The sequence below is a fragment of the Rhinatrema bivittatum genome, chromosome 3, assembly GCF_901001135.1.
Source record: "Rhinatrema bivittatum chromosome 3, aRhiBiv1.1, whole genome shotgun sequence".
NCBI lineage: Eukaryota > Metazoa > Chordata > Amphibia > Gymnophiona > Rhinatrematidae > Rhinatrema > Rhinatrema bivittatum.
The window spans coordinates 123,427,695-123,454,256 of record NC_042617.1 but is presented as its reverse complement, the minus strand read 5'-3'; the positions used below and the strand labels follow the sequence as shown (position 1 = coordinate 123,454,256).

General features: G+C 43.1%; 1 protein-coding gene across 1 annotated transcript in view; it reads right to left on the bottom strand.

The window, feature by feature from the left end:
- Positions 1-16,588, bottom strand: part of FAM161A (FAM161 centrosomal protein A) — a 111,502-nt gene extending 94,914 nt beyond the window's left edge. Inside the window, exon 1 of the mRNA XM_029593696.1 lies at positions 16,321-16,588. The gene's annotated coding sequence lies outside the window, so the exon portion shown is untranslated. The remainder of the gene's footprint in view (positions 1-16,320) is intronic.
- Positions 16,589-26,562: the final 9,974 nt, after the last annotated feature.

Here is a 26,562-nt window from a genome sequence, read left to right as displayed (position 1 = left end):
TCTGAAATTTCATTTTTTAGTTCTTTCAGAACCCTGGGGTGTATACCATCCGGTTCAGGTGATTTACTACTCTTCAGTTTGTCAATCAGTCCTACCATATCTTCCAGGTTCAGTTGATCTGAATCACCACCCATGAAAACCTTCTCCGGAACGGGTATCTCTCCAACATCTTCAGTAAGCACCGAAGCAAAGAAATAATTTAATTTTTCCACGATGGCCTTATCTTCTCTAAATGCCACTTTACCCCTTGATCATTCAACGGTCCAACCGACTCCCTTGCAGGCTTTTTGATTCAGATATATTTCAGACCAATACAGAATATATTTCAGATATATTTCAGACCAATACAGAATATATTTCAGACCAATACAGAAACTTCCTCCCTATCATGGCCACCCCACTCACCCAAATACTCGGCCTCACAACCTTCACCATACTCTTACTCAATGCTCAATCAATCATCAAAAAATCTGCCCTCATCAATGACGTCCTACTGGATGACAGCCCTGATATCCTAGCCATCACAGAAACATGGCTAAAGGATACGGACACAATACTACTGTACCAACTCCCACTAGAAAGATATGACATTTTTTCCATCCCCAGACCTAAGAAAAGAGGAGGTGGCCTCCTCCTAGCGTCCAAAAAGATTTTTAAATTAACAAGGAAACTTATCCCCACTCCACCCAGGCTAGAAATCAGCCTATTTCATGCTCACAACCTTCAAATCTGCTTAGTGTATGCCCCACCAGGACTCCTTGAGGCTAACCCCTCCCTCCTGATTGAATACATATCCAAAAATGTAAACATACATGTTCCAGCATTCATCCTTGGGGATTTCAATCTCCATGTTGATGCCATCCCCACCTCGTCCTCCTGTGATTCACTGCTAACTGCCTTAGATGCACTCGGCTTCACACAAACTATCTCACAACCTACTCACAAAGCAGGCCACACACTCGATCTCCTATTCACCAATTCCCAAATCCGCACTAACCCCCCTTCATGCACACCTATCCCCTGGTCCGACCACTATCGCATTGATGCAACATGCTCTGTGATTAAAACCCCCAATCCCACTCAAGGCAAAAAAGTCATACATTTTAGACGTAGTTGCAAGCAAGAAGAATTAATTACAGCCATTTCCACGGACATCAACTCCCTCGACCTAACAGATGTTGATACGGCACTCACTTCCTGGAACCATATCACCAGCATGATTGCCAATAAGATCTGCCCCATACAAGAGCGCGAAATCGACACATCTCAAAGACACAAACAACCCTGGTATACACCAGAGTTAAAGAAGATGAAATATAATCTTAGAAAGCCCGAAAGATTATGGCGCAAAGACCCCACCATCACTCAATTAAATAAATTAAAATCCTACCTTCACTCTTACAGAGTAGCTATCAATACAACTAAAAGAGATTTCTACTCACAATGCATACACCACTTGCAATTCAATCCAAGAGCCCTATTCGAACTAGTAAGCAACCTAACGAAATCCTGCACTCCTTCCATACCTGACATAGACAACCAGACTAAATGTGAAACCTAGCCTCCTTCTTCCACAATAAAATAAGCAACATCATGTCACGCTTCCCCTCCATACAAACATCCACTGAAACCCTACAATGCCAAACTACTGCTAGACTCTCTTCCTTTGACACCACCTCATCTTTGGAAATCGAATCTATCCTAAAAGAAATCAGACTCTCTACACACCCATCAGACACCATCCCCACAAAAAATCTCCTCTCCATCCCCGGGATTATTGCTAAACCCATCTCGAACATCATAAACAAGTCCATTGTACTTGGCAGTATCCCCAAAAACCTTAAACATGCCATTGTAAAACCCATCTTAAAGAAGCCCTCCATGGACCCCTCGGATCTTTCCAACTTCCGACCTATCTCCAACCTGCCACTGATCACAAAAGTCCTTGAAAAAGCTATTAACAGACAGCTATCAGACTATATGGATGAAAACAACATCCTATCCCCTTCACAATATGGTTTTCGCAAGCACCATAGTACTGAGACCTTGCTCATTTCACTCTCCGACCACATCCTAAAAGGTCTTGATAAAGGTCTCTCACACATCCTAATTCTTCTTGACATATCCGCTGCATTTGATACTATCAACCATCACATTCTATTAGAACGTCTCAGCGACATTGGTATCTCAGGCTCGGCCCTTCAATGGTTCCATTCCTACCTGACTGAAAGACAATTTAGTGTTCAAATTGGAAATTCCACTTCCAAACCTCATGCCCTAGATCAAGGAGTACCCCAAGGTTCATCTCTATCCTCTACACTTTTCAATATCTATCTCCTCCCCCTCTGCCATCTCCTTACCAAACTAGGCCTTCCGCACTTTATATATGCGGATGATGTGCAGATACTGATTCCGGTTACAGACTCAATACATAAAGCTATAGAAACCTGGAAATCCGCCCTCTCTGTTATCAGCAGTTTGCTATCCAACAACTTTCTCGCCCTCAACGCCGCTAAAACAGAACTCATCCTCATTTCACCCCCCAACATTTCTCCTTCTCTACCAATGCTCAATGATCCCTCCGCTAATACCACCTTCCCTCCTCACGTACGCAGCCTTGGCGTCTCCCTTGACAATCACCTTAACTGCAAAAAATGTATCAATACCACTCTGAAAGACTGCTTCTTTAAACTGCACACTCTAAAAAAAAACACAAACCTCTGTTACATCTCAATGATTTTCGTACCATATTACAAGCCCTTGTCCTATCGAAAATAGATTACTGCAACTCCATGCTGCTGGGCTTACCTAAAAGCACCATACAACTGCTGCAACTCCTCCAAAATGCAGCTGCCCATATACTCACCAACACCCACAAAAATGATCACATAACCCCTGTACTCAAACATCTGCATTGGTTACCCGTAGCATCTAGAATTAACTTCAAAGCTCTCACTCTAATTCACAAATCCCTTCACAACCAAAACATGCACTGGTTTAAAGAGCATTTCACCTTTCACAATAATAGACCCACTAGAAAACAATACCTGGCCACACTACATACCCCCTCACCCAAGCTGACTAAGCTTCGCATCACAAATGAAAGGGCCCTCTCCCTAGCAGGGCCTTACCTCTGGAACAAACTACCAGCCTCTCTCCGCCAGGAAACTTGCCCAAAAATATTCAGGCAAAACCTCAAGACTTGGTTCTTCAAGCACTCCTACACCTAACCGTCTGCACACTCTAGCACCTCCTTAGTATATCTCACTCCACGGCTACCCCAGTCTCTCAACTTCCATGCGAGCTTATCCCTGTACATCACATATATAGCATTATCTTTGTATCCTACATGCAATCCTGTGAATATATGTTTCGCAACGTTTACGAATTTATTGCTCCCCTAAGTTTATTTAAGTTTTCCCTGTAAAGCCTATTGATAATTTTTGTTCCTCCTGAGTTATGTATTACCTTTAAAGCCTGTTCCTCCTTACAGGTCGATACAGTAAAGTGTGCTCCGTCGGAGCGCACTGTCAGCCTGCTCTGGACGCGTGTTTTCCCTTACCCCTTATTCAGTAAGGGGAGGAAAACACGCGGCCCACCCGCAGCACCTAATAGTGCCCTCAACATGCAAATGCATGTTGATAGCCCTATTAGGTATGTGCGCGGGATCCAGTAAGTAAAATGTGCAGCCAAGCCGCACATTTTACTCTAAGAAATTAGCGCCGACCCAAAGGTCGGCGCTAATTTCTTCCGGTGCCAGGAAAGTGCACAGAAAAGCAGTAAAAACTGCTTTTCTGTGCACCCTCCGACTTAATATCATAGCGATATTAAGTCGGAGGTCCCCAAAAGTAAAAAAAAGTAAAAAAATAAAATAAAATAAAATTTGAATTCGGCCCGCGGCTGTCGGGCCGAAAACCGGACGCTCAATTTTGCCGGCGTCCGGTTTCCGAGCCCGTGGCTGTCAGCGGGCTCGAGAACCGACGCCGGCAAAATTGAGCGTCGGCTGTCAAACCCGCTGACAGCTGCTGCTCCAGGCCAAAAGGAGGCGCTAGGGACGCGCTAGTGTCCCTAGCGCCTCCTTTCCCTCGTTTGCACCGCGGCGCCTAATTTGCATGCTGGAGCATACTGGATAGCTCGCACCGGCAAAGGGCCGGTGCGTGCGCCGGGAGAGCGGGCGTTCGTCTGCTCTCCCGCGGTTTTACAGTATCGGGCTGTTTGTTATGCGTTACCTGTAAAGCCTGTTGCTAATTTTGTTCTATGTAAACCGATGAGATGTTCCCAACGTTCGTCGGTATATAAAAGCCGTCAAATAAAATAATAAATAAAATATTTTTAAAAGTTTTTATTGTGAGTTTCTGTCTCTATGGCCAACTTCTTTTCAAATTCTCTCTAAGCCTGTCTTATCAATGTCTTACATTTAACTTGCCAATGCTTATGCTTTATCCTATTTTCTTCTGATGGATCCTTCCTCCAATTTTTGAATGAAGATCTTTTGGCTAAAAAGGAGAAATTACTTACCTGATAATTTCGTTTTCCTTAGTGTAGACAGATGGACTCAGGACCAATGGGTATTGTGCTCTCCTCATAGCAGATGGGAGATGGAGTCAGATTTCAAAGTTGACATCAGCCTACATATACCCATGCAGCGTGCTTAGCTCTTCAGTATTGTCTTTGAAAAGCCAGTGTTAAAATATGTTGCTTAATACTTGATTAACCTTGAACTGGTTCAACTGATTATATATATAAAACTTTTGAAACTGGAGACTGCCAGTGCACATCGTGTTGCCAGCATTAGTTGTTGGAATAGAGAATTCTCTAAATCCGACCTATCAAGTGAGACATTTAGTAAAGCTTGTTCCGGGTTGGGGTCTACCATTGACCCTGCTAAGGGGGTCATTTATCAAATTGCTATATGGTGTTTTCGCATGCGTAAGGCATTTTCGCATGAAAATAACGCCTTTAACGCATGCGAAAACTTCATAACGCATAGTGTGATGCAAATTAGAAAAAGGGGAGGAGTTTGGGGCGGGATTAGTGACCAAGTGGGCTGGCTTCATAATTTGCGAAGCCATATCGCACAGCTTTAACGTGTATTTTAACTACACCTTTTTCATTTGCGTAAAGCCGTGCAATAGGGCTTTATCGCACTATGCGATGTTTTCGCAAATGCCGATTTTAGTAGTTTTAAGCTCCTGGAGATCCAGCCTAGCTATCAGGTCTCTTCTACAACTGGGGAGGGGGGGGAGGGGGAAGAGAGAGAGACTAGCCATAATGCCCTCATACTAGGTAGGTATTTATACCTCTATATGAGGCCTCCCTAGTCATTCGAGTTGAGGTTTAGGTATTTGTGTAGGGGTTACGGCCACTTTGAGATTCAAAGTGACACGTACGAACAGAACAGTGCTCTCTTGTGAAGATTTGATGACCTTCGGAGTGAGGAAATTCACACAACAATGAGATTTGTGCAATGTTCTCTCAACCTAGCTTGATGGACTCTCTACCTGGCTAGGTTGCGAGAACATTGCACAAATCTCATCTTTGTGTGAATTTCCTCACTCCGAAGGTCATCAAATCTTCACAAGAGAGCATTGTTCTGTTTGTACATGTCACTTTGAAAGTCAAAGTGGCCCCTAACCCCTACACTAATACCTAAACCTCACCTCGAGTGACTAGGTAGGCCTCATATAGAGGTATAAATACCTACCTAGTATGAGGGCATTATGGCTAGGCTAGGCTCAGGCTCCCCCCCCCCCCCAAGTGGTTGTAGAAGGGCCCTGGATAGCTAGGCTGGATCTCCAGCAGCTTTAAATGGTCCCCCCAGTGGTTGTATGTAGGAAATACAATAATTCTGGCACTTATCGCAAAGTGTGAAAAAGTTATCGCAGTTTGAACTAATACCTATGTGAAGCGCTAAGATAGCGCACTTTGCAATAAACTGCCTAGTAACATAAAACCCGCCCCTTTTCCTATCACATGTGATATTTAGTGCATTTTGATAAATCCAGGCCCAAGTCTGAAGCCAGCGTAAATATATTTTTCCACAGGTCGCCAATCCTTGGGCACTGCCACCACATGTGAAAGTTCATTCCAATACTCCCACACCTTTTCCAACAGCTGTTTGGATACGATGGAACAAACCTGGCAATCCTTTCTGGGGTAGCATACCACCTCATCATGATCTTATAGCTATTTTCTTGTGCGAGGGCTGAGATAGAACACCTTTTAACATTTAAATAAATTAAATCCCATGTCTCTTCTGGAAGCTCTTTCCCCAGGTCATCTTCCCACACCTTTACATATGAGGTTTACCCCATCAGATCCCAGTTGAGAAACCAGTATAGCAGGGAGAGGGTCTTTTTCAGCATGTCTGCCTGATCACACCAGTGTTCAACTTGAGTTTTCCCCAATAATAGATCATGTTCCACTTTCTCAGTCACCAAAAAATGTCGGAAGAGATTGAAAGAGGTAGTTAAACCGTGGGATTAAGTTAATTTTAACAGAGGCTATTCTGCCAAACTAAGAAAGGGTATAACCTGACCAAGTGTGTAAGTCCTGGGAGAGAGATTTTATAAGAGGTGAAAAGTTTAAATCAAACAGCTCTTCTAATGAATTGCTTATTCGAATACCCAAGTATTTAATAGAATTAGACGCCCATTTAAAGGAGAACTTTGCTTCAGTGTAAGGAGCTGGTCTTTGGGGACAGAGATGTTTAGGATTTCTGAATTTTCTAAATTGAATTTAAATCCTGAGACCTTGCTAAAAGCACCCAGCTCCACAATTACCTTCTCTAAAGATTTTCTGGGGTCTGTGAGGTTAAATAACATATCGTCTGCAAAAAGCGAGAGCTTAAACTCACGATCACCCACCTGTACACCTGAAATTTGCTCCACTTGCCTGATATGTGTTGCCAGAGGTTCCAAGAACAGCGCAAACAGCAAGGGCGACATGGGGCAGCCCTGTCTTGACTCCCGTTGGATCTGGAAGGTAGGGAGTACGACCCATTGACTTTTACCCAAGCCTCGGGGTTAGAATATAAAAGCAAGTTTGCTTACCGTAAATAGTGTTTCCGTAGATAGCAGGATGAACTAGCCATGCTGTTTGGGAAGCGCAGCGATCCCGGGTAGGCAGAGTTTCTCTTAGCTGAACAGAGAGTTTTGAACTCTGTGCGTCTGCGCGGTTGTCTTCCCGCGCGGTTCCCTCACCTCTTCAGTTTCTTTGTAGCCAAGCGAGAGGTAAGCTCAGAAGGGATGTTTGATTCTTTGGGACTGTCTAGGGAGGTGGGTAGGTCAGCATGGCTAATTCATCCTGCTATCTACGGAAACACCGTTTACGGTAAGCAAACTTGCTTTTTCCCGTCAATAGCAGGGCTGAATTAGCTATGCTGTTTGGGAGTCCCAAGCTCCCTGGTTGTGTCCTTGTATATTATTGTTCTTAGGATAGGACATCAACCTTTGAAGTGGTAGACAGTCTCATGTTCTTTTTAGTGATGATAAGACTGCTGTGCCTAGTGCTGCATCAGAGGTCGTCTGTTGTTGGAGGCAATAATGCGATGTGAAGGTATGAATGGACGACCATGTTGCCGCTTTGCAGATCTCAATTAATGGAACCTTATTCAAGTGTGCAACTGATGCTGCAGTGGCGCGAATTTGGTGCACCTGAGGCTTAGTGGGTAATTTGATGGAGCGTTTGTTGTAGCAAAAAAGTATGCATTGTGATAACCAACTGGCTATAGTCCTTTTTGAGACTGGTTGACCAGGATCATTTGGGTTAAAGGAAAGTAACAGTTGAGAAGGTCTCGAAGTTGAGTGAGTTCTGTTTTTATAGTAAGCCAGCGCTCTCTTACAGTCTAATGTGTGTAAAAGTTTTTCATGTTCGTTATTATGTGGTTTTGGCATAAAGATAGGTAGAGTTATGGTTTGGTTAAGATGAAAAAATGTTACCATCTTAGGTAGAAAAGAAGGGTGAGGACGAAGGGTCACCTTGTCATGGTAGAATTCAAGATAAGGGGAGCAGTGAACAAGGCTTGCAGTTCGCTGACCCTCCTTGCAGAAGTAATGGCAATGAGAAAGACTGTTTTCCATTTAAGTCCCATGGAATTGGAGGCTTAGTCACCGGTGGACGAAGTCGGATCATTCCCTTCATGAATCTAGATATCAATGGGTGGTTAGACATTGGAAGGTTATTAAAAGGTTCATGAAAGGCTGCTATACTGTACCACTTGTACCACTGTACCACTTCGGTACAAGTTCACTGATGTGAACTTGTACCGAAGTGGTTGCTAATCCTGCTTCATAGAGTGTGTGCAGATATTGCAATAATTGAGTGGCTGTGGATGAAAAAGGGTTTATGTTTTTTGGGCACACCAGTCTAAGTAATGTTGCCACTTCCCTTTGTAGTTACGTCTAGTTGAAGGTTTCCGTGACGCTATAAGAATATCCTCTAATTGAGAGGATAAGCCTAAGGGAGTTAATATCTGCCTCTCAACCTCCACTCTGTGAGATGAAGTGATTGATTCATGGAGTGAAGTAGTGAGCCCCCTTCCTGTGTGAGAAGATGTGGAAGGTTTTGTAACGGTATCGGTGGATGAATGGAGAGTTTCAAGAGATGTACCAGGGCTGTCTCGGTCATGCCGGGGCTATTAAAATCATGTCCGATACGTCCTGGATGCATTTCTGAATCGTTCGAGAAATGAGTGGAATGGGTGGATAGGCATACATCAAGCTTGGTGTCCATGGAATGAGAAAGGCATCTGGAGCCATCCTTTGATTGCTGGGGTAAATTGAGCAAAAGGTTTGGACTTGTCTGTTTGCTTCCATGGCAAAGAGGTCTATTGTGGGAAACCCCCACTGTTTGAAGATGGTTTGTGCCACCTCTGGATTCAAGGTCCATTCATGTGGATGAAAAATCAGACTGAGACAGTCTGCTGTTACATTGTCCAGACCTGGAAGATACGTTGCTTGAATTGATACCTGGGCTTTGATTGCCCAATGTAGAATTCATGTTGCTTCCTGGAAGAGAGTCCAAGAACCGGACCCTCCTTCTTTGTTTATGTAAAACATGGCTACCTGCTTGTCTGTATATACCATGAGGCTTAATCCCTGTATCTGATCCGAGAACGTTTGAAGTGCCATCCAGATGGCTCTTAGCTCCAGGAGATTGATCTGATATGTGGATTCCTGAGGGGTCCACAGACCTTGAGTTTTCTTGTCGTTCAGATTTGCTCCCCAACCCTTGTTGAAGGCATCTGTGGTCAGAGTTTTTCGGTGAGGTGGTAAACGGAATGGAAAGGTTCTTAGATAGGAGAAACCATTGAATGTCCTCTTTCATTGCATTTGTAATTTGAATCTTGGTGGTGAGTGGTTGTATGTATTGAGACCACTGAGTTTTTAAACCCCATTGTAAAAGGCGCATGTGTAGTCTGGTGTGGGGAACCACATAGATTGCTGCTGCGATATGACCCAGAAGTTGAAGAACCTGGCGTGCTGATGCCCGGCTTCTGTGAAGTAGGCTGTGTGCCAGTGATTGTATGTTTTGCATCCTGTCTTGAGGAAGGTACGCTCTCTGTTAGACTGTGTTTATGAGAGCGCCTATGAACTGAAGTATTTGAGTAGGTTGTAGGTGAGACTTCTCGAAATTGATTATAAATCCCAATGTCTGAAGACATTCGATCGTGCGTATCGTGTGTTCTTTCAGTGTAGATTGGTCCGATGCTACTATTAACCAGTCGTCCAGATAAGGGAATATTTTGATCGAAAGTTTTCTTAGGTGAGCCACCACCACTGCTAGACATTTGGTGAATACTCTTGGGGCTGAAGTTAGGCCAAATGGGAGAACTTTGTACTGGTAATGTGTATTCCGAACTTGGAAACATAGGTAACGCCAAGAAGAAGGATGAATTGGTATATGGGAATATGCATCCTTCAGATCAATGGAACATAGCCAATCGTTGTGTTGAATCAGTGGTAGGATATTTTTGAGAGAAGTCATTTTGAATTTCTCTCTCTGTATATGTTTGTTGAGTAGTCGGAGATCTAGAATGGGTCGTAGGCCACCCGCTTTCTTCGGAATGCGGAAATATTGGGAATAAAATCCTTGGTGTTGCTGAAGGGGAATAATTTGGATAGATTGTTGAATCTGCAGGTTGTTCAATTCCGTTGTGAGGGATGTGGAGTGGTATGGTATCATCCTCTTCGGAGGAATATGAGGAAGAGATGGGGTGGATTGAAAAATTAGAGAATAACAGTTTCTGATAATGTTTAGTACCCACTGATCTGAAGTGATAGAATCCCAATTTTGGAGAAAAAATTGAAGGTGTCCTCCTATGAAAGCAGGTAGTGGTGGTGGCTTCATCAATTTCAAAAAGAGGAAGCAGGCTTCTGCTGAGGGGTTAGCACTTGTTTTGTTGTTCTTTGCTGCCTGGCACGACCCCTTGCGCCCTGTTGAGCTGCATTTCTTGGAGGGACATACTGTTGAGGCCTGTAATTCGTATAAGGCCTGTTGTATGGTCTCGAGTAATACCGACGACGGTAAGGATAGAAACGATGTTGCGACTTCTGAGAATCTGCAGGAGTGGTGATAGATTGTACTGCTGCACTTTGTTCTTTCAAATGTGATACGATATCTCCAAATTTATCTCCAAAGAGATTGTCGCCCATACATGGAATGTCAGCCAACTTCTCATGGACATCCGTCCTAATTGCGCTGGCTCTAAGCCAAGCCATACGCCGGGCCGCAATAGCTGAAGCAGATGTTCTTGCTGAAGATTCGAAAGATTCATAAATAGAGCGTAATAAATGTCTAAGTCCTTCTTCCAGCTCCAAGAAAGACTGGTGCGGTGTGTTTTCGGACATACACAGTGGATGCAGTTTTTGGAGTGTTTCAAAGAGGTATTGTGTAGTGTAAAACTGGTGATGTTGTATCCTATTGGTAAGCATAGAGGAATAATAAATCTTTTTCCCAAAATCATCTAGGCATTTATTTTCTCTGCCCGGTGGAGTATTTGAATGCAACTTATTCCGTTTTGCCTTGGACAAGGCTGATTCTACCACTATTGATTGGTGTGGTAGTTGGGCTGATTCGTAAATTGTTGAATTACGCATCTTATATTTGATGTCAATTTTTCTAGAAGTAGCCAGTGATGAGAAAGGAGTCTTCCAAATTTTAAAGAGTAGATTTTCTAATACCGAATGAGGTGGGAGAGCAGTAGGCTCGGGAGGAGATTCGAATATCTTTAAGATACCGAGCATTTCAGCTCTGGGGTCAGGTATTCTTCCTGTTTCCACCTGAAGACGACTTCCTACTTTCTCAACAAATTTCGAATAGGGCAAGTCCTCGGGAGGAGAATATGGTTCAGGTAAACCTTCCTGAGGGTCAGAGGGCAAACCTGTTGAGGAAGTCACAGAATAAACTGATTCTGGAGAACCAGGGCTGATGGGTTAAGTTGGAATATCTTCTTTTTCTGGTTGTAGAGGTTCTATCCCTGTAGGCAGTTCAGGAGAATCTTCTGGAGAACGTTGTGATGGTAATTCCTTTGATTTTTCCAATTCTTTGAAAAAAGAGGAGAGAATATCTGAGATTTTCGTCATAGTTGATGCAGCCAAAGTACCTTGTGGAGGAATGTGAATGTTTTGCTTTGGGGTTCTTGTTGGAATAGCCGCAAGCAAAATATCTTTCGGTACCTGTCCCTTATGTTGACCTTGAGGAGGTATAACTGGCGAAGGGCGAATTCGTTTTGTTGATGGAATTTGTAAAGAAGGAGAATGTCTCTTCTGTCTAGAAAGCGATGAGAGACTGGCCAAAGAACTACCGCTAGGAGAACGGCCCGATGACAGGGAATCTGATGTCGATAAGCGTTGAATGTCCACATCTGAAGTTAAGGACTTTCTTGAAGAACTTCTTGATCGTATTATTTGTTTTATGGAAGCAATATGATGTAATTTATGGCTATGCTTGCCCAATGCACTTCTTTCTGGTGATTGGAGGTGCATTGTTTTAGCACCATGCGCCATAGGGGCTTCCCTGGATTATCCTATGCTCCATGGGTGCGTCATGCGTATGTGCTCTGTGCACCGTAGATGCTCCGTGCTCCACAGTTGATCCATGCGCCCTGCCTGCTCCGTGCTCCTTGGTTGCTCTGTGCGTCGTGTGATGCGTTGAGAGTGCGTTGTCGCGGCGGTGCGCCGTAGGGTGCGTCGTGCTTCGTTCATTTTAAGGCGTCGTGTGTCTTTGATAACACAGACGGCGCAAGCTCCGATGGAATATCCCCTGGTGGTTTGCGCCGATTCTCTGCCGGATCCCCGGCTTTTGAACGAGGCCTTGAGGGTGTGTGAAGCACTGGCCTATATTGTTTTTCAGGCCTCTCGAGTCCCGCTGGTCCCAGCGAGGATGCCCGCTTCAGATGGGCCTTACCAGACTTCACCGGTCCCGGCGAAGAATGGACGGAGGATGGTGGGGCTGAAGTGCCCAAGCGGAGCCCCCTCCATCTTCGCGGCCCAGTGTCGTTGGGCCCTCTGTGACATCCTGCTGCAGTCCCGGCACGACTTTTGATCGTGGTCCGGGCCTAAGCAAATGTAGCAATAATTATGTCCATCCGTGATGGACATAAATTTTGCCACATTGGCAATACTTGAAACCAGATGGCTTCGGAGCCATCTGGGATGAGAATTCTGAGGAAAAACGCCAAAAATATTCACTTGAAAAATCTAGTCAGAGAAAAATCGCTAAGAGAAAAATACCCCGCATGCGGCTCGCGGAAAAAAAGAAACTGAAGAGGTGAGGGAACCGCGCGGGAAGACAACCGCGCAGATGCACAGAGTTCAAAACTCTGTGTTCAGCTAAGAGAAACTCCGCCTACCCAGGATCGCGGCGCTTCCCAAACAGCATGGCTAATTCAGCCCTGCTATCGACAAGAAACTGAAAGGAACAAGTGTAAAGGTTAAGATTTTACATCAGGCTTGGACATTGTTTAAAAATACCATCTTCAAAGCCTAGATCACACATTAGAAAAGGTGGAAAGAAGGGTAAACACCTTTTTAACCATGCCAGGTGAAAGAAGCTATACAAACTAAAAAATACATCTCTCCAGAAATGGGAAAAGGATCTGAATGAAGAAAACAAGAAACAGAATAAGCACTGGCAAGTTAGATGCAAAGCTTTGAACAGGAATTCAAAGAGAGAATTTGAAAGAGGCTTGCCGTGGAAGCTAAAACTCATAATATTTATTTATTTATCGAATTTTATATACTGTCATTCGGTTTCGCTATCACAACGGTTTACAAGTTTCAATCAGTGTAAGACATGTTAAAGAGGTAGTATAAAGATCATAATCAAAGTCAGATAATAGTTAAAATTCGGGGGGAGTAAAAGTTCAGGGAGAGTAAAAGTAAAATAACAGTTAACATTTAAGGGGAGCAGTTATGTTAGAATTTGACAATATTAAGTGTTCAAGGTGTTATGTTGATTGAGGGATATGTGCATGTTGAGGTCCAGTTAGGAGGTGTGTTGCGAGGGGGAAGTACTTCTGATTATGTATCATTGGATTTTATTTTATGTAGTTTGAAGTTTATGACTGTTTTACCATTTGTACTACCGCTTGGGTAACATGCTCTACGATCAGTTTATAAAGTTTTAATAAATGAATGAAATAAAATTAAAAAGTCATAGGATAGGGAGCAGTGTCTTTTTGTGGATTGTGAACTGGTTAAAAGATAGATCACAGAGAATAGGACTTAATGGTAAATTTTCCCAGTGAAGAAAGATGATTATTGGAATGCCCCAGGGATCTGTTCTGGGGCCACTGCTTTTTAATAAGGGGTAAAGCTAGCGCGTCGAAAACACGCGTCCAACCGTGGGAAAATAGTGCGCTCCGCTGGTTGTATCGGCCTAATAGTGTCAAGGAAAATTACACTCAGAATTAGAATTAAAGTCATAAACAAATCCACATAGTGAACACAAAGAGGGCTTGTAGAGATGTGATTGGAGATATAAGAATATCAGATTTGCCATACTGGGTCATACTAAAGATCCATCAAGCCCGGTATCCTGTTTCCAATTCAAATAACAAGTACTTGGCAGGATCCCATGGGGTAGATAGATTCCATGTTGCATATCCCAGGGTAAGAAGTGGATTTCTGCAACTAGCTTTACCCCTTATTCAGTAAGGGGTAATAGCACGTCGAAAACGCGCGTCCAACCCCCCCGAAACTAATAGTTTCCAACTGACAATCTTAGCAAACCTGAGTCAGATGAACTAAAAGGTTTACCTATTTTGCATCTATGGGAAAAATATTTAGTACCTACGCTCTATTGGGTAGGTTGTTTAACTTATAGTTATTAAAAAAGATGAATGTTTTACAGGCTATTAAAAATTAATCACCTGAATACTGAGTTGCTATTCACAGCCAGCCAAAACACCCTCACCCCAGCATATAAAAGCTGTCAAAATTAACCAAAAGCAATGTGACTGTAGTGTTAAAAGCATGGAAATAAAGGTCAACATAAAAATACACAAGATTCCACTTTTTTTTTTATTGGACTAACTACATTCCTTGACTAACTTTCAGGAGCTATACTCTTTCATCACATCAAAATTAAAATCAATTTACAATTAAAGAAAATGAAGTAAGAATGCCAGCAATTAAGTTTTAGAAATTGTGCTAAAAGGTAGCATAGTTGTTATGATAGATCTTTTGAATGCACACAGAAATAACTCCAGAAATTGTGCAGAAATTATTTTTAAGGATCCTCTTTTTCTGTGATATTATCATAAAGTGTTCCCAACACAATTTCATATCATCCTGAGACTGCAGCCTGACTTTCTAAACCCCTTCTTTAAGCATTGTGAAAGCCAGTATTCAAATCCTGCTTTTCTCCCAGTGACACTCCTTGTGACCTTAGATAAGCTACTTCACCTTCTACTACCTTAACGGTAAATTTTAAGACCCGAATGCGGGCGTCCATGTGCGCGCATGTTATAAAATCCATACCCATGTGGTGCACATACGCATGCTGATTCACGCGCACACGGGGGGGGGATTTTACTACATGCGCACGGTGATGTGATAGGCTCTATTCCCAGTTCCCTCCCACTCCAATGCAATAACAGAGCGGACTGGGAAGGAACTTCCTAAAACCCTTACGTAACCTGCCTCTCTTTTACCCTATCCCACCCGACCCCTTAAACCCTAACATTTTTTTTTTGTTTTAGAACTTACCAGCTCTCCAGAGCAGTAACGGATTGCGCAGGCGGGTCAGCTGCTGGCATGGGCTATCCCTGCCCACCCATTATTATTATTATTATTATTATTATTAAAGGCTTTTATATACCGACTTTCTTGACACAAATCAAATCAACTCTGTTTACATTGAACTAAGCAGAAAATATAATTAACCAATCAACAAGAGATAAAGGAGCATAAAAGTTACATTATAACAAGGATGCCTTAACTTGGAGTAAGAAATAAAGAGGGGGTGAACGAGATAAATAAATAAATACTATATACAAAAGAGGGGGGCAAGGAGCCAACCTCTTTAATAGATACTATGCATGAAAAATATGGAAAAATTTGTATACATAAGTGGGTGATGGAACAATTCTTGATCAGGCAATGGGGTTTGTAGTGGGGAAGGCTTGGCTGAACAGCCATGTCTTTAGTTTCTTTTTAAAAGTTATTAGACAGGTCTCCAGTCTGAGGTCCGGAGGCATGGCGTTCCAAATGGAACCCATGCCCATGCCCAGAACCCCATCCCACCCCCTTTTGTCAAACCCGTTCTGTGCATCTTTCCCGGTTTTCATGCGCACCAGGTTTTTAAAATCTGGGTTTTAGATAAAGTTAGGGTCCTATTTACAAAGCATTTTTTCTATAACCACAGAATGGGAGAAAACATTTAGTAAACAGGCCCCTTAGATTGTAAACCTCCTGAAGCAGGGAAGTACCTACTGTACGTGAATATAACTCACCTCAAGCAGGGGCTTGGAAAGGAAAGTAATCAGATCTAAGATTTAAATCCATGCAGTGAGCTGAAAACCTGGGGATCTGCTTCAGCTTCCACTGGATGACCTTAAAGTAGCCACAACCTCCCTGCAAAAGCCACTTATAACCAATGGAATTCTCTTGTGCAGCACTACACTAATGATACTATATAAACAATATAGTTACCTTTTCATGGCTAAAACGATCAGAATGCTCTAAGTGCAAAAAAAAAACCCAGGCCCAAAGATCATACTGGTTGTAGGTTACATGCGGGCCCAGCCAAATCAGCCAGCAGGGCCAATATATTATATTTAGATTATACCACACAGCAAGCCTTTCACAGCGGTACCTTGAAATGGCGAAAGCCACAAAGCGCCTCCTTTTGCCGACCCTCCTCTTCCCTCTCGTACAATGCGACCGACGCTCTCGTCTGGGTAATGCCGGGAGCCTTCAAGAGAGAAGTGGCGAGGATGGAGGAGCGATGCGAATCCTCCATAGCGACGCGCTTCAGCACCAACCGCCGCGGACGTTGGCCGGGTGTCGAAGACAGGTGATGGCAGCGAAGACCCGCAGCCAGGGTAACCGTTCCTGGCCTGCGCGCGCAGGGCTCCGGACCCCGCCCTCACCGCTGTGCGGCGCGTGCGGAAGGCCTGTGTCATTCTGTTCCCAGTGTAGGGAGTGCGATTAAGTGAAGAAGCCCTTTGTTTTTTTGTGCCCGAGGCTTAGCTTCCTCGGGGAAGGGGAAAATAAACCGTAGCTTTGTAGGATAGGTGGATGATAGAAAGGGGATTGGGGGGAAAAAGAGAGAATGTTGAACACGATGAAAAGAGGGCAAAGACAGAGAAGGTTAAATGTGGGAATATTGGTGCAGTGTCAAAGGTAGAATAAACAAAGGATGGTGGAGGCAGAAAGGAAAGAAAGGTGAGGGGGAAGCGTGGAGGATGAGGGGCAAAGAAGAGAGTGGGGTGCAAAAAGAAGGGAGATGAACAAAGGCGAGTTGGTGGGCAAATGGGGGAGCAGTGCCGTTGCTAGCTTTTTTTGCTGCTCTGTGCTAACAATTACTGTGGTTTCCTTATTCCTCACCCCCCCCCCCCCCCATTCAGTCATTGCCTTGGGCCTCTAAAAAATTAAAACAAAAAAAAAAGCTCAGCTCTTTCCAGTGATCAAACTTTAAAAACTGACTTGAGCTTATTGGATAAGTATTTATTGTACTATGCTCTTTGTATTGCTGTGCCAACTAGATGCGCTTTTAGGGGTTTTAAGAATGTAAGAAGTCGCCATACTGGGTCAGACCGAGGACCCATCAAGCCCAGCATCCTGTTTCCAACAGTGGCCAATCCAGAATACAAGTACCCAAATATTAAATAGATCCCATGTTACTAATGCTGGTAATAAGCAGTGGCTATTTCCTAAGTCAACTTGACAAACAATTTGTGGACTTCTCCAGGAACTTGTCCAAATCTTTTTTTTAAACCCAGCTAAGCTAATTGTCTTAACCACATCTTCTGGCAACAAATTCGAGAGCTTAAGTGTGTGCTCAGTGAAAAATAATTTTCTCCGATTTGTTTTAAATGTGCTGCTTGCTAACTTCATGGAGTGCTCTCTAGTCCTTGTATTATCTGAAAGAGTAAATAACCGTTTCACGTTTACCCATTCAAGTTCTTTCATGATTTTGTAGACCTCTGTCATAACCTCAGTCATGTCTTCTCCACGCTGAACAGCCCTAACCTCTTTAGCTTTTCCTCATAAGGGAGCCATTCCATGCCCTTTATCATTTTGATTGCCTTTCTCTGTATTTTCTCCAGTGCAACTCTATCTTTTATGAGATGTAGCAACCAGAACTGCACACAGTATTCAAGGTACAGTCTACGCATTGAGTGATACAGAGGCATGACATTCTGTTTTATTTTTCATTCCCTTCCTAATAATTCCTAACATCCTGTTTGCTTTTTTGACCACCACAGCACATTGAGCCGATTTCAATGTAATATCAACTATGATGCCCAGATCTTTTTCCTGGGTGGTAACTCCTAAAATGGAACCTAATATTGTGTACCTACAACATGGGTTATTTTTCCTTATATGCATCACCTTGCACTTGTCCACTTAATATTTCATCTGGCATATGGATGCCCAATCTTCCAGCCTCGCAAGGTCCTCCTGCAATTTATCACAAGCCACTTCTGATTAACTATTCTGAATAATTTTGTGTCATCTGCAAATTTGATTGCCTTACTCATCATAGCTCTTTCCAGATCATTTATAAATATATTAAAAAGCACCGGTCCAAGTACAGGTCTCTGAGGCATGCTACTGTTTACCATTTTCCATTGTGAAATCCTATTCTGTTTCCTGTCTTTTAACCAGTTTGCATTCCACAAAAGGACATCACCTCCTGTCCCTTGACTTTTTAGTTTTCTTAGAAGCCTTTCACGAGGGACTTTGTCAAACATCTTCTTAAAATCCAAACACACCACATCTACTGGTTCACCTTTATCCGCATACTTATTCACCCCTTCAAAGAAATGAGGGAGATTTGTGAGACAAGACTTCCCTTGGGTAAATCCATGCTGGCTGTGTCCCATTAAAACATGTCTATATCTAAATGTTTTGTGATTTTATTCTTTTTGACAGTTTCCATGATTTTTCCCAGCCCTGAAGTCAGGCTCACCATTTTATAGTTTCCCGAATCACCTTAGGAGCCCTTTTTATATATCGGGGTTACATTGTCCATCTTTCAGTCTTCAGCAACATTTAGAAATTGCCATGCTAAGGGGAGGAAGTGACGTCATCCGACGTGATGGCAGCCTGAACCCTGAGCTCCTTCCCCTTCGCAACGAAATCGAACTACATCTAGCTCCAAAAATAACGCAAACTTGGCGAAAACTCCTACCCTGATCCTGGGAGATCTCTAGATGGCAACGAGAAAGAAAATCGCGGATCTGAAGCAGTTTTTGTTCACAGCCGCGGTGGAGCAAATTCGAGCCAACATGGCCGACCACAAGGAGGGAGAAGAAAGCGCCAAGCTTCCCCCTGCCGCTAAGAGCAGCAGTAAGCCGTGGGAGGAAGAAGAGCCCAAAATCACTCGTGCTGACTTCCAGAAGTGGTTCGGTGAGCTAAAAGAGGGCATGGGAAATTTAAAAAGTGAAATTCAGCAGATAGCAGCTGAGCTCCACCGCGAATTCGCAGGACTGGGAGACCGCGTGGACTCTCTTGAGATGCAGGCAGAGGAGCAGGGAGAAGCATTTACTGCTTTACAGAAAGAAATGGTTCAGCTAAAGCAAGGGGCTGACGAGCATTCCTGTTGGCTGGAAGATCTAGAGAACCGTTCTAGAAGGGGAAACTTACGCTTCAGGGGCGTTCCAGAAGGTGAAGGCTTTCAGGACTGCACAAGAATTATTCAAGATATTTGTGCTCAGATACTGCAATCCCAGAACACGGAAGAAAACCTCCCTGCAATCAAACTGGATAGGGCACACAGGGCCCTCACTAAATTGAGAGGAAATACACCCAGAAATATAGTGGTCTGCTTCCATGCCTACGACCACAAAGAAAAGATCTTACAACAAGCAAGACAGATCACGGACTTTCAGTGGTATGGAGCCAAAGTGGAAATCTTTCAAGACTTATCTCCCATCACCATAAGAAAAGGCGCGAATTTCACAAAGTACTCCAGGTTTTACGGGAAGGGAACTATCAATATAAGTGGTTATTCCCTTTTGGACTCCAATTCACAATACAGGGGAGGGGGTCTCATCCAGAGTGAAGTCCATTACCTGCTATTAATTAAGTTGACTTAGATAATAACCACTGCCATTACTAGCAACTGTAACATGGAATAGACTTAGTTTTTGGGGTACTTGCCAGGTTCTTATGGCTGGATTGGCCACTGTGGAAACAGGATGCTGGGCTTGATGGACCCTTGGTCTGACCCAGTATGGCATGTTCTTATGTTCTTAAATCCGTGGAAGAAGCCTCCAAATTATTAAGAGCTGCTTGTCTATTGAAACATCCACTGGAAACAGATAAGATCCAAAGCACGGGCCCCCCAGTGGGAACCCCACAGAAATGGCAGAGAGTTCAGCATGGGGGAAATCGGCTCAGAAGACAACTGGATGACCAGAGATTCTCCAGGGACAGTGTGTCGTGAGCTAAATGAGACTGTTTGCCATATTACTACTACTCAGCTAGCAGCTGGGGGTTAGGGGATCTAGGTGATCTGATATCAGGATGTACTGTTTGCTTGGACTATATGGCACATGAGTTATACCAGATTATACATAATACTGAGAACAAGTTATAATTGAAAGTTAAATGAGTTAGGATGTTCAACATATAGCATCGACTAAGGCGGGGAGCGGTGGACCATTCAGGTGCCGGACAGGTCTTGAGTGGCGTTAGTCCTCCTGGAGCGATAGACACATACATAGGGGGGGAAGGGGGAGGGTTAAATGACAACAAGCAGTTCTATCAGATACCATCCATCAAAGGAGGGAGGAGGAATGATTGCTATGCATTCTTGTGGGGACATGAGTTACTTGGATACTCTGAGAACTGCAGTATATCACAGGAGGGGGTGGAGTACCGATCATGATGGGTGAGTTACGAATGATGTCCTGGAATGTTAAGGGGCTCAACTCCTTTTACAAGAGAAAACGATTGTTGCAGGATGCTATTAGGGAAAGAGTGGATATTCTCCCTCTGTCAGGAGACACATCTTAGAAAGAAACATGAGAAATTGGTCTCTCAGCAATTCCCTTCTCAATTCTTTGCTGCTGCAACAATGGGACACAAATATGGGGGAGTGGGAATACTGTTTTCAAAAAATGTGACAGTAGATATTATATCCATAATGCGCGACACAGAAGGTAGATATATCATAGTTAAGTTTAAATTAGGTAAAGCCATTTATACTGTTGTAAATATCTACGCTCCTAATACAGGACAAGGTCCATTTTTTTAACAACTGGCTACAACATTGCAACAATGGGTAGAGGGATCCTTAATAATAGGGGGGGGGGGGAGGAACGACTTCAATCTAACCCTGTATCCCTTTTTTAGACACCAGTGGGGGAGGAGGTAGTCATTCACGCCGTCACAGAAAAGGTCTGAGAGCTCTTATGAGAGATTGGAATTTAATAGATGTGTGGAGACTTTCCCACCCTTCTGAGCATAATTACACTTTTTATTCAAAAATACATAAGACGTACTCAAGAATTGACTACTTCCTAGTGGACAAGGATCTAACCAATAAGATTAAAACTACAGCGATCTCTCCCATAACATGGTCAGGTCATGCAGCCATCTCACTCACATTCTACAAGTTGGGCATTCAGTTCGGAGAAAGATTTTGGCGTCTAAACGATAGTCTACTAACTGATACTGAATTTTGTTCTGAACTCAGAAAGGAAATGGAGACGTCCCTAGTGGAAAATGATACAGGGGAGATATCAGCTAACACTTTATGGGATTGTTTTAAAGCTGTGGCAAGAGGCAAATTAATAGCACGGGCATCCTTTGTTCAGAAAATTAAGCACAATAGGCGAACTGAGATTATGTCCCAATTGAACAAACTTGAAATTTGACATAAACAATATGGAGATCAGGGGGTCGCAGACAAATTAGAAAGATTGAGAGAGGAATTGAAAAATCTATCCATGGGAGAGATAGTGTTCCAATTGGACAGAGCTAAACAGGAATTTTTTGAGGGAGGAAATAAAGCTGGAGGTTGCTTGCTAGAAGGCTAAAGGCCCGAGACACTCAGAACCAAATTTTAAAAATCAGATCAGAATCCGGTGAGATGTTTTCGGACAATGAGAAAATACGTCAGAGATTCATTCAGTTTTATCAGCAACTTTATTCTCAAAGGAAGGACATTTCACAAGGGGATATAGATTCATACCTGGGGAATATTCACTTACCACGAGCAGAGCAAATCCAACAAAATTATCTTAATAAACACATTTCGGAAGAAGAAGTTTCAAAGGCTATCAAAGGCCTAAAAATGGAGAAGTTACCGGGCATAGATGGATTCACTGCCAGTTTCTATAAATCATTGAGTACCATCATAACTCCTCCCTTAACAGCGGCTTTCAATAATTTGTGACTAGAAGAGGAGATTGCAGTGAATGCCAACAGAGCGGGGATAACTATCTTGATGAAACCAGGATGGGATGTTACGCTATGTGGATCCTATAGACCAGGGGTCAGGAACCTATGGCTCGGGAGCCAGATATGGCTCTTTTGATGGCTGCATCTGGCTCGCAGACAAATCTTTAATGAAAAAGTAAAAATCTAACAAAATCCCCACCCTCCTGATGCCCCCCAAGACCTCCAAAATTAATTTACTACAACCCCCATCCTCCTGACCCCCCCATGACCTGCCAAAAGTCCCTGGTGGTCCAGCGGGGGTCCAGGAGCAGTCCGGGAGCAATCTCCTGGACTTGGGCTGTCGGCTGCCAGTAGTCAAAATGGCACCGAAGGCCCTTTGCCCTCACTATGTCACTGGGGTCGACCAATGGCGGCGGTAGCCCCTGTGACATAGTAAGGGCAAAGGGCCGTTGGCTGCCAGTAATCAAAATGGTGTCAACGGCCCTTTGCCCTTACTATGTCACAGGGGCTACCGCCGCCATTGGTCGACCCCAGTGACATAGTGAGGGCAAAGGGCCGTCGGCGCCATTTTGACTACTGGCAGCCAACAGCCCAAGTCCAGGAGATCGCTCCCGGACCCCCGCTGGACCACCAGGGATTTTTGGCAAGTCTTGGGGGGGTCAGGAGGGTGGGGGTTGTAGTAAATTAATTTTGGAGGTCTTGGGGGGCGTCAGGAGGGTGGGGTTTTATTAGACTTTTACTTTTGTATTAAAGATTTGTTTGCGAGCCCTGGACCCCTGCTTGATCACCAGGGACTTTTGGCAGGTCTTGGGGGGGGGGGTGTTAGGTGGATGGGGGGGTTGTAGTAAATTAATTTGGCAGGTCTTGGGGGCATCAGAAGAGTAAGGGGTTGTAGTAAATTAATTTTGTAGGTCTTGGGGGAGTCAGGAGGGTGGGGGGTTGTAGTTAGTATGGCTCTCACGGAATTACATTTTAAAATATGTGGCGTTCATGGCTCTCTCAGCCAAAAAGGTTCCTGACCCCTGCTATAGACCCATATCACTTATTAATTTAGATCTGAAATTGTTAGCGAAAATCTTGGCCACATGTCCATCCAGACCAGACGGGTTTTGTCCCTGGCAGGCTGGCGGCAGACAACTTGAGGAGAGTAATTGATTTAATATGGTATGCTCGGACCACTCAACAACCCATGATATTACTCACCATAGATGCAGAAAAAGCGTTTGATCTTGTCCACTGAGAATATCTTTTCTCTGTTCTGCAAAGAATGGGCCTGGGTGGTAATTTTCTGACTTGGATTAGAAAATTATACTCCAACCCCAATGCTTGTATAAAAGTCAATGGGGGATATTCGAAGTCTTTCCCGATTGAAAGGGGGACCAGACAGGGCTGCCCCCTTTCCTCACTCTTGTTTGCTCTTTACTTAGAGCCTCTAGCCACGACTATCAGAGCTTCGCCAGCTATTCAGGGAGTCCGTATAGGGGATCATGAATATAAACTTTCTTTATTTGCCGAAGACTTACTCTTTACCGTTGTACAACCCTCATATTCGCTCCCACATTTGGTGCAGGAACTGGGGTGTTTCAGTGGTGTATCTGGATACAAATTAAACATGGAAAAATCGGAATAGTTAAATATACCTTAAATCCTAACAAAGTAAAAGCTTTGCAACAAAACTTCCCATTTAAATTAGTCAAGAAGTCCATCAAATATCTAGGAGTCAGAATTGGTTCTGAAATTGGGGATCTATTTTCTTTTAATTATGACCCCTTGTGGAAAACCATAAAGGACGACCTACAAAAATGGGAATGGTTGGAACTCTCTTTCTCCTCAGTCCATCAGCTCCTGGTCACTGAGGAGAAATTTCCATCATGACATCTTATTATCTAAGCTAGTTTCTGTCCGCCTGCTATATATCAGGAAGACCACAGTATTTACATGTTAAATTTGATCCCAGTTCCTGTAACCCTTGTTTGATGTAAGGCATTTGTTTTATGCTTCCCTTGTTTTGCTGTAAACCGATATGATATGTACTGTTTTGCATATGAGTGTCAGTATATAAAAAAAAAAGTTCAAAATAAAAAACTCGTGATTGGGAAGAATTTCCACCGTAAAAATGAATATATTACCAAGGTTAAGCTACTTATTCCAAACCTTACCAATCCCAGTCTCAGTTGTCGATTTACGTAATTGGCAAAAACACTTGTTTCACTTCCTATGGAAAAGACGGCCTCCCCGGGTTAGTGGCAAAGTTCTTTACCTTGCTAAGGCAAGAGGGGTCTGAGGGTCCCAATCTTGCTGTTTTACTATGTAGCAGCACAATTGCGCTTCATCATTGACTGGCATGCAGAGGACCAAAATAAGCGTTGGGTACAATTGGAACGGGATTTGTTAGAGGGCATTCATCCTCAATCCTTAGTATGGCTACCACTCAACTATCAGAAACTACTGAAGTGTATAGCTCCTGCTATAACACATACCTTACACACTTGGGATAGATGGAAAAAGGAGATGATAGGTGATAGAGCCTTATTTTTCAAATCCACAATTTCCTATAATATGGCATTTCAGCCCGAAAACTCCACAAGCATAGCTCACCGGTGGGCCCAAACAGGGTGCATTTGCATTGAACGTGTGGAGTAGGGGGGAAATTAAGGAATATCTGAGCTTGCCGAGGAATTTAAGCTTCCATCGGCTGATAACATTTTCTATCTACAATTAAGGCATTACTCGTCACAAAAAGCAGTGCGAACTGACTTAAACAGGGGTAAATCACTCTTTGAGGGTTACTGTGACCATGCAGAAAAGCTTAAAAAGGTAATTTCTAAAATATATATATTCTTCTCAATAAAGATATTGAATCTCCGCCATTTCATATTGTTCAATGGGAGAAAGACTTGCAGGTTAAGTTAGAACCTCAAGAGTGGTTATCATGTTATAACTCAGCTAAGAAAGGCTCAATCTCCACTTTGATAATGGAACAGAATTATAAAATGTTGTACCGTTGGTATTTAACCCCGGAGAAACTACATAAATACTATCCCTTATCAACAGATATGTGTTGGAGGGGGTGTGGAGATAGGGGGACATTTTTTACATATTTAGTGGGATTGTGAAACTATACAGGGATATTGGAATATGATACTAGGTCTTATATATGACATAACGGAGGTACATGTCCCTTTGCAGCCAAAAATATTTCTCCTCAACATATATCCTTCTAAACTTTCTGAGCAGAATAATTTATTTGATACAACAGGTTATCCAAGACGCTAGAGCAGAGATTGCAGGCTCATGGAAAAAGCGGGAAGCTCCATCTCGTGCAAGGGATCTACAACGATTGACAAAAGTATGGTATCTCAACAAGCTGAAGCCATTAGAAGACAGCTACTTAAAAAGCATCTGACCCAATGGAATCGATTTGAATCTTGGTGGAATAAACAGACGTATCCATCTACAATTGAAACTATTAACCCTTCGTGAACCTCCATTCTTCTTCATTCTCCCTTCTTCTTCATTCTCCATTCTTCTTGAACTTTGGACTGTTAGGGGGTTGGGGCCTTGGGGATGGGGATAAGGCTTAAAATCCACATACTGTTTGCATTGTTTGCTGTTGCTATACTTCTATGGCAGGATTTATTCTGTTTATATACTGCTACGCGAACATATGTTGTTTGACTTGAAAAATTACAAATAAAAAAAAAAGAAATTGCCATGCTGGGTTGGACCAAGGGTCCATCAAGCCCAGCATCCAGTTTCTAACAGAGGCCAAACCAGGCCACAAGAACCTGGCAAGTACCCAAACATCAAGAAGATCCTATGCTACTGATGCAATTAATAACAGTGGTTGTTCTCTAAGTAAACTTAATTAATAGCAGTTAATGGACTTCTCCAAGAACTTATCCAAACCTTTTTGAACCCAGCTACACTAACTGCACTAACCACATCCTCTGGCACAAATTCCAGAGCTTAATTGTGCGTTGAGTGAAAAAGAATTTTATCCGATTAGTCTTAATTGTGCTACTTGCTAACTTCATGGAATGCCCCCTAGTCCTTCTATTATAATGGATGACTTTAATTATAGGTTACAAATTACTTGTAATATGTCTGAAATTTCACTTTTTTTTTCTTTAAGAACTTTGGGATGTGTAACATCCGGTCCAGGTGATTTGCTACTCTTCAGTTTGTCAATCTAGCCTACTGTGTCTTCCAGGTTCACTATAAATTTGGGTCATTTCATCTGAATCCAACACCCTTGAAAAACGGCTCCAGAACGGGTATCTCCCCAACATCCTCCTCAGTAAACATTGAAGCAAAGAATTAATTTAATCTTTTCGTGATGACCTTAGCTTCCTTAAGTGTCCCTTTAACCCCTAGATCATCTAACAGTCCAGCTGACTCCCTCGCAGGCTTCCGGCTTCAGATATATTTTTAAAAGTTTTTATGATGAGTTTTTGCCCCTATGGCCAATTTCTTTTCA